We start from the raw sequence: 7,383 nt of genomic DNA on the forward strand, positions 1-7,383 counted from the left end.
GCGACTGGGCTGGGACCAGTAGGTTCCGCTGGCACAGGGTAGCAGGAAGCTCTCCCACACAACCACAGGGCCTGTGCTAGGACTGGATCTGGGGGTTCCTGGAATGCGGCAGAAATTCCTACTTGGTGGACGGGTTAGGGGAGGTGCTGCAGAGTGGTGGTGGGCTTCCCAAGGGGGTGGAAAAGGGTCTCACCCACACTGCGCCTGGGCTGGGACCAGTAGGTCCTGCTGGCGCAGGGTAGCTGGAATCTCTCTCACACACTCACCGGGCCTGGGCTAGGACTGGGGGAGAAAACATTCTTTCAGGCTTTCACACACAGCAAATTGGTCAAACAATGCTCGTGGCTCATCCACATGGCTGACACTCACAAAGGATCTACAAATTGCGGTACAGGGTTGCAGGGTAAATCCTCAGGGGATTTGACTGACCTTGGCAGATAAAAATGTTACATATCTTGTTATATAGGTATTGCTTTGTCTTGGTCTTAACCATTCAGCAGAAAAGTATAAAAATGAGGTATAAAAACTAAAGCTACATTAATATGCCAAGCTGTAAAAAGCTCAAGTCAACAACTTCTGACATTGCCAGTCCCACAGATAACCCACTACTATTATGGACCACTGAACTATATTGGAATATTTTGCTGAATTCACACACATACAATATTTAAATGACAATGGAATACCCTTCTCTTACAAAACTAAACAAAAAAAGGGATATAAATGAAGGACCATCTTGTATCTGTATATACAGAATAGTTAGGATAGATATCCAGCTACTTTCTCTTAATTCAAAGAGAAGAAAAATTTGTGCTAATAGTGTTTGGACAGGATATCATGTCTGCATCTTGTACTATGAATAACTACTACAAAGACAACAATATGCAGTGTATTAATTATTGAAATTGTCCTTCTAACCTGTTTGAAACTGTCTCACTGCTCTTTGTTTCTCAATAAAATTAATTAAAAATAAAAATAAAAGTATTTATTTATTTACATATTTATTTATTTATTTGGTTACAGGGCCTCACTGTGTAGCTGGGAGTCATAGTGATCCTCCTGACTCAACCTCCCCAGGGCTGGGCTTCGTTGGCCGGCACAGCAGCATGGCTGCATGGGCTGTAGTACTGAGCATAGAGCCAGTGTCCTTGCCTTTGCCAGGCAGGTGCTTAGGCCACCAAACTATCTCCCATGTCCCAAGAGCTGCTTTAGAAGGTAGCTAAAATAAGTGTGTCAAAGTGAAGGATAACATTTTGACGTGGGATTAACAGCACTGAGAAATAATTCTTTTCAAAAAATTTAAGCTTTCATTGTGTTTGCTATTGCATTTGGTATATGTACCCAGCCATATTGTATTACATGTTTGCCCAAGAAAGCAAAGCATGTGCCTAGACAAAGACAGTATGTGGGTGCTCATGACAGCTTTTTTGTTATAAGGAAAACCTGAAAACTTGAATGATGATCATTAGGTGAATGAATCAATTAAAAAAATTGTAGCATATTTATATAACAGAATAACACGGGACAATAAAAGAAATGATGTTTGCAAAAATTATGGGTGAATTTCAAAATTGTTACAATGAGTGGCAGAGGCTAGAAAACAATTATTTTGCACTGTATGATCTAATTTATATAAAATTCAAGAAAACACAAACTGATCTATAGTGACAGAAACCAGATCAGATGTTTCCTGGGAATCAGTGGGGGACAAGCTAGGAGCACACATGCAGATGGGGGTGAGAACGTCAGGGGGACAGGAGAAAACTTTGTGGAAGTGATTAATGTGCTCATTATCTTGATTATGATAATGATTGATTTCACAGATAAATAAATGTCAAAAATGCACTGTACACTTTAAATATATGCAGTTTATGCTATGCCATTTATACTTCCATAAAACTATTAAAACTTTATGTTAAAAGAATGTTTAACTAGAGTAGTATGTTCAATTCATTCAGTAAAGATTGATTGGATCCTAACTATGGATCAAGATATGTTAAAGTGAGATTTAGTAGTATTAATGAGGGTGATTGTGTACCTAATGTATTTGAAGTGAAAAAGACAATAAAGCAGATGACTAAAGGAAATGCATGGTCTTCTTAGGAGTCAGAAAGACATAAGCTCATATCCAGGTTCTTCCTTTTACTATCTGTGTGACTGCTGAAAAATGAATTCTGGTCTCAATCACGTCATCTGCAAGAGATAACACTTATTCCAGAGTCCTCATAATTTGTTCAAAAATCATATACATAAATATGTTAGCCACTCTTTATCTCAAGAAACAGATATTGAAAAGTATTTACTAACAAACAAAAAACATACTGTCGCTTTTCAGAGATGAGGTTATAGAGGCAAAAACCAAGGGAAGAAAACACCTATGAACTATGTTCATAAGAAGACAAGATTTGATGACTCATCATGCACAATAACAAAGTAACGATCCTCTCCAGTACTAGCCATTTTTCCAACAATCAAGAGGAAGTTTCAAGACCAATAAGGAGATAACAAGTAGTGTATAGACAACAGTTATTTACTTCCATGAAGATAGGGCCTTGCAATGGTTTCTTGATGCAGGTTTGAAGTTGAGTCTTTTATTTCTTAGGAAGAATTTAAATTCTAACAGTAGATTGGCCAGGGACCAGTCAAGAGACCACTAGCCAGGCTTCCTGTTTCAAACTGGTGTACAAAGAAGTTGTTATGTCCAATAACACCAGAAGGGTTAAGAGAGGAAAACTTGGGGCTCATGAGGGGTTGCCACAGCCAGAGGATATAAACATTTAGTCCGTCTTAACTGAAACACTGCCTCATGGAATTCTGTGTTTTTGGAAAGGCTGTCCAGGATCACTCTATGCCCTCCATTGGCCAGGATCAGAGCCTCTTCACAGGTGCCCCTCTGCTTGGGTTTCTGTCAATAGCAACCTCTCCATCCCACTGCGGCTTTGCCAGCCACCAGCAACTGTGAGCTGTGGCGCACTGCTGGAACCAGAGAATGAGGCTGCTAGCTGTTACCTGCTTCCTGCCCTCCCCCTGGACCTTCTACCAATAAAGCCTACCAACCAGCCAGCGAGCTGGCAAGTGAGTTCAGTAAAATATGTTTGCGACTCTTCTCCCTGGTAGCAGAAAGCAGAACATAGAAGTACAGGATGGCAGGCAGTAGGTAAGTAAGCAGCAGTGTTGACATAAGAAACTGCAGAGACAGAACATGCATAAGGCTGTAAACTGAAGCAATGGGGGACAAGAAGTGGTTACAAAGAAAACTCAGAAAAATGCATAGTTGGAGAAATCAAATGAGGAGAGAATTTTTAAAAAGAGATACAGGCAGTGGTGTTTAGTGCTAGAAAGAGGACAACGGCTAAGAAAAGGCAGGTGGGCTCGAGTATCAGATGCCCCAATGACTCTCAAAGTCTAGTGTTGGTTTATCAACTATGACCGAAGCAGATGCCAGATTTAGGAAGAGCAACTCTCTGGAAATAAGTTGGAAGGTGTAAATTGCTCACTGCTGATATTTGGCAAAAACTAGGAAGAATCAATAGGCTCAGGAACTACTGGATCTAATTGACGTGATGGGCATATCCCAGTTTTCCTATACTCATCACTGATCATCATGTCTTAGATAATGTCCACAAATTAGCTGTAGTCAGAACTCAACAAAGGGTGCAGAAGATTTTAAAACTGAATGCACTGCTATACTAGAATAACCATTGTCTGGTTCCTCATGGCACTGACAGTACAGTCATTCTGTTTGACTTTAAATATGATTCTTCTCCATCCAGGTGTCACCCTCTTTAGTCCAATGCTGGCTGCAGAAACATCCCAAGAGAAGTATTCTTCTGCATGGCTCTTCCAGCTCAACCTTTTCACAGCACCCTAGTTAATTAATACGTGCTCTAGGTCAGCCAGGGAGAAAATGCATTGAGCTTGGAGTTTCCATTTTAATGTTAAACCCCAGGAAGGAGGAAAGCAAATTTATACCAGGAGATCTAATTGCTAGAAAGGTAATTCTGCAAAGATGGAAATCAGCTGAAAGATTAACATTGCTACACCAGCTTGAGTGCCCTGGCTAACAGAGAGAAAATAATGTTTCAATTAAAAGAAAGGATTCTGAATTAGGTAGATTACTCAGGAGACTGGTAATGGAATACAGAGCCCTTCACCTCTGGGTCACCATTACTAATCTGGTCCAGGGCAGTTGTAGACTGTAGTTTTTGAGGGGCTGATGGCTCACCCCAGCCCTGGCTGTCTGAAGCACTTGATGAACTGGTCTTCCAAAGCACCTGCTTCTGCCTCAAGGTCACTGAGGTTCACTGAGGATGGAAGAGGAAATGAGATTCCGTTTGGAGAGGAGGGGCTGTCTCTGAGGACAACCTATGGTTGAAAAGAGAACACAACCTGCTAGTGGAAAAATGGAAGGAAGAAAAGGTTCAAAATAGGGAGCTCTGCTGAGGAAGAAATTCATACAGCTAGAAGTTCACTCTTTCCCCCAAATTTAGAGGGAGGTGGAGTACAAGTTGTGAGAAGGAGTTTGCTCATTGTGCGTGCTTGAAGGAAACGGCAAAGGAGAAGAAAGATTTGTATTAGAAACTAAAACTTTTATATTAGAAGCAAAATGAAGTAATGCAAGCACAAGTCAGGCTCTAGCTGCTGCTTTGGCATCCTACCTTGAACTGACTTAAATAATTTCTATCTCATGGGTATTTTGAGTTTTGGAAAAGTCTAGAAGGCTAATAGTGCTAGACTCAGTAAATAATGTGGACGCAGATACCCTGTAACTTTTTCATGAGCCTGCCTTTCCTGAGACAGGGGTTTATCTAAGTCTCAGCAAATCCAAACACTGGGAGACTTTCTTTACATCTTCACTGTGTTCTGTACCCCAGCCTGCTACTACCCACCTCCCTCTCGTCTCTTGTTTCTCTTGCTTGTCGACCTCAAGACTGCCCCAGAAACTCCATGTTCTTCCTACCTTTCTGAAAGCTCCACTTCTAAGGGTCTGTAGCGCCAACCGCTCAAGTCTCAGCCAGGCACGCTCAAGAGTCTCCACATTCAAGAAGCCATCTTCCGGGGGAGCTAATCTGGGTTTTAAAAAGCTGTTTTCCCCTCTTCTAATTACAGTAACATGCCTCCAAAAGAATATTTCAGCAATAGCCCAGTAACAGCAGCTTTGTGTTAAGTTCATTTCTTAGATTATGAAATAGAAACATGGGTACATTCTGGTGTTCAAATATAAAACTTCAGATTGACACCCCCCACCAACAAGAATTAGAACAAGATTGGTAGGCACATAAAGAATTATGTGGATTAGGGCAGGCCAGATAGCTCAGCGAATTAAAGCAACTGCTTAGGCAGGGGCAGAGACCAGGGTTCTATCCCCAGCCTGCCATGCCAGCACTGCCCCCGGGGCATGCTGAGATGGCAACTGAGGCTGGGTGTGGTGGTGCATACCTGTGATCCCAGTGCTCCAGAGGCTGAAAACAGGAGGATCACTACAAGTCTGATCTGTGTAGTGAGACCTTGTAGTAAATACATTAAAAAATTACATGGATTATGGATAGAGCAATGAAAATCTATGGCTGTATTAATGAAAATGAACAAACCCACCATTATTTCCTGATGAACCATAGCTTCAGTGTGGACGGGGTGGGGGAAGTTGGGTGTGAGAGTACAATCTTGATTCTGCACTCACCAAAATGTGTTTCTGATGGAGAGGAAAGAAACATTAGTTGTCTCACGGTAGAGTGTAAACCTAACTTCAAGAATGACTAAAAATTCTGTAGACCTCAAAGCTGTTTACAAGAAGTGTATCTGTTACATTATATAGTTTTGTTTTGCTTTTTTTTTTTTTTTACTTTTCTGTTAGGTATCATAGAAATATACACCTTAAGCAGAATGTATACTTGAAAACACCCCTGTGCTGATAAGGAACCTGAAGCTATACGATGCTCTTGGCCCTGCAGTAAGAAAAGGCACTTTTTTCCATGCTTCCTTCCCTTCCCTTGGGTCTCATGCACTAATGCTTTGTGCAAAAGTGATTCATGAATCCTGGAGAATGACAACCAGGAGAGTGTTTTACACATATGCTTAAATATCCAGGCTCTTGATTTGAAGGAAGATGTAAGAGAACAGGGGAAAGTTGACGTGTAGATCGCGATATAATCCAGCTGGGCTAAATAAAGCAGTTTTCATTAGCAAGGTTCACTGGAGTAGCTAGAGATATTTATATTTTGGTAATGGAGAGATAGATAATGCCCTTGGGAGAAGTTCTTGGAAATCATAATTTCTCCAGATGCTTGATTTGGGGGTGGGTCAGATTGGCTTCAAGGCCAAGAGCAACAAACATTACAACAAACCCACTGGTCAGAGAGCTAAAGATCTTCAAAGGTCTGGAGTTTTGCCACATGACCCTTGGGATTTCATCATCATTCCCTAAAGTAATCTTAAGATTCTTTGGAAGAAGTAGCCTTCAAAGATGTTCAGCAGAGCCCTCTCAGGCAGGATGAGCCTTGTTGGTGAACTCTGGCAGTATAGGATCCTTTCCACATGATCACTGCATTAGGCTGCTGGACAATGACTAAGTATATGAGTCATCATTTATCAGACCTTCCCTTAGCTCTTCATAGGAATAATAACACTCCTGTGAACCCAGGTTGTAACACTTCCTAACAGACCTTGGCTGAATAGGAAATATCTGGGAACATGAAGTAAACAATCTGATTCTGAAAGCTTATCTCCACAAAGTTAACTATTGTAGATTGTTAGCTTATGGTCAACTTGTTATACCCAACTGAAATAAACTAGCATGGTGCTGGGTGTGGGGAGCCCACCTCATGATTATTGCCAGCAGCATAAAGGGCAGAATTAGAGACACTATTAGAGATGCTGTTTGGGGAAGCTGTTGGAGCTGTTGGAAGTTGCTGGTTCTCTTGGGCTATTCCGTTGGAGGACCTTGTCATGCTGGTTTTCTTGATGAACTTGGTTGTTCTTGTCACTGGAAGAATTTAGGACCTTCATTGTCATGGAGAATAGCTATGTTTCATTTTGGGGGAGCTCTGGTCCTCATCTTGATCATCACTTCCTGGTTGCAGAGGGGAAGATGGTACTGCTCAGCTTGTCACATTGGCTTTCCTGATGGGAACTCATAGGCCCTCAGCTGGATTCTTTGGTCTTTATAGGTGTGTGGACAGATTTCCTGCATTCTTTCTGTATGATTCTTTGAGTGATTATAAAATAATTTTATAAAATGTGTCCTATATTATGTTGTTCCCCATGCAAAAACCCCAAAGCACGGCATTATCTATTAATTTTATTGAACATTTTCAAAAGCATGTCTATAAGTTTTAAGTTAGGAGTGGGGTTAAGAAGACAACATAAAAAAGGCAATATACCAGA

The sequence above is a fragment of the Octodon degus genome, unplaced genomic scaffold (assembly GCF_000260255.1).
Source record: "Octodon degus isolate 3935 unplaced genomic scaffold, OctDeg1.0 scaffold00078, whole genome shotgun sequence".
NCBI lineage: Eukaryota > Metazoa > Chordata > Mammalia > Rodentia > Octodontidae > Octodon > Octodon degus.